This window comes from Octopus bimaculoides, chromosome 1 (genome assembly GCF_046866305.1).
Source record: "Octopus bimaculoides isolate indiv1 chromosome 1, ASM4686630v1, whole genome shotgun sequence".
Classification (NCBI taxonomy): Eukaryota; Metazoa; Mollusca; class Cephalopoda; order Octopoda; family Octopodidae; genus Octopus; species Octopus bimaculoides.
The window spans coordinates 196,211,111-196,213,023 of record NC_142928.1 but is presented as its reverse complement, the minus strand read 5'-3'; the positions used below and the strand labels follow the sequence as shown (position 1 = coordinate 196,213,023).

Here is a 1,913-nt window from a genome sequence, read left to right as displayed (position 1 = left end):
AGAGAGAGGTGAGGAGAGATAGGTGGAGGGTGGATAAAAAAAGTCTTGAGGGATGGAAGTAAGAAATTGGCAGCTGCCATTTGTTGGAACAAAAGAAATTTCTAGAAAAGATATCATTGGAGAGAAAGAGAGATGGGGAGAGAGAAAGAGTGGGAGAAAGAGAGAGTGAGAGAGAGAGAATAACCAGAGAGAAAGAGAGAGATAGAGAGAGAACAAGAGAGGTAAGGAGAGAGAGACTCATAAATAGATAGACAGAGAGAAAGAGAGAGAGAGAGATAAAGCAAGACAAGATTCACAAAGTTTCAATACAAAGTTAAAGGTTGTTGTTGTTGCTGTTGTTTGTTTTGGTTTGTTTGTTTTGCATTACATTTGGCGGGGGGGGGGGTTCTTCTTTTTCTTTTTGTAAATTATGTTAGTATTATTCTTATTGTTGTTGTTGCTGTTTATGATGATGATAATGATGATGATGAAGATGGTGATGATGACGGTGGATGATGGTGGATGATGATGATGATGATGATGGACGATGATGATGATGATGATGATGATGGTGGTGGTGGTGATGATGATGTTGATGATGGTAATGATGATGATGATTCTACAATTGTTGCTGCTGTTGTTGTTGTCATTGTTGATCTCATTGTTGTTGTTGTTGTTGTTGTTATTCTCATTGTTGTTGTTACTGTTGTTGTTGTAACTTTTGTTGTTACTGCTTTTGATGACGATGGTGACGTTGTTTTTGTTGTTGCTGTTGTTGTTGTTGTTGCTGTTATTTGTTTTCTGTTCTCTACCAATTTTCACTTTTTTTCAAACCAAGAAAGAAAAAGGTGGAAAAAAAAAAAAATATTTTTAAAGAAAATTAAAAAAAGAAAAACAAAAAGCAAAAACAAAAACAAAAAGAAAAAAGAAAAAGTCCTCAGGAATTGGAAGAGTTTTTAGTTTTCTTCTATTGACAGCTTCTTGAAGGGACGTGGAATTGGTAGAAAGGAAATGTCAAAGAGTGAAGAAGAAGAAGAAGAAGAAGAAGAAGAAGAAGAAGAAGAAGAAGAAGAAGAAGAAGAAGAAGAAGAAGAAGAAGAAGACTATCATTGCCTTCCCTTGAGTGACGGGCATGCCGTAAAGCAAGATGGCGACCACAGCAATATTGAACCAGCAATATTGTCACTCTTTCATATATTGGATATAAGGAGAATTTTTCTTCCGAGACTGTAAAGGTGAGGCCCTTTCGACTGTGAAGGCCCTTTTGAGCGCTCACGAACGTCTTAAATAGAACTGCACGCAGTTTTATGTGGGTGTCTATACGTGTGGGGTGCATGAATTAACACCGATGATTTGTTTACGGTGATCAAATTGACATTTGAAAAGCATCAAGTGAAAATGAAAAGCATCAAGTGGCGAAAATGAATTTTCTTATCTTCCATTTTAAAAGGGTTACAGAATTAACACAGGTTATAGGAACATAAACCTTATTCCATGAAAAGATAGCTTAAACTGTGCTCTAAATGGAGGTGTAGTCAAATTCTATTTGACTACACATGTTCTAAAATAAGTCGAAAGGCAAGCTACTATAAATCGGCACGAACTTTCCGGGCAACCCAATATTTTCGTCCATATAAATACATAAATAAAATTGTTTTCTCCTTAGAACGTTAAGCTTGTTTTAATTACACAAAAAATGTATTTTAATATAAAAACAAATTCAGCCTTTTCCCAGTATTTTTCCTCTCTACAAAGTAGAGGACCAGAATTGACGCAAAGATGATTTTTCAATTTGAAAGGGAAAAGAGATTAAAAGGAGAGGCAGATAATTTTTATTAAATGTATAAATCTATTGAATTTTATGACTTCATGGTGATACTAGTCGCAATAGTCGCATTCATCATGATGTTTTAGCGCACATTTGCCACACAGAG

At 35.4% G+C, this 1,913-nt stretch overlaps 1 long non-coding RNA gene across 3 annotated transcripts in view; it reads left to right on the top strand.

Moving 5' to 3' along the window:
* Positions 1 to 1,623, top strand: part of LOC149137934 (uncharacterized) — a 6,381-nt gene extending 4,758 nt beyond the window's left edge. Inside the window, exon 2 of one of the 3 annotated variants that reach the window (XR_016240648.1) lies at positions 957 to 1,623. This is a non-coding gene — a long non-coding RNA (uncharacterized LOC149137934). Of the gene's footprint in view, positions 1 to 817 lie in introns of all 3 variants that reach the window. The other 2 variants (XR_016240651.1, XR_016240649.1) reach the window with 2 other exon arrangements.
* Positions 1,624 to 1,913: the final 290 nt, after the last annotated feature.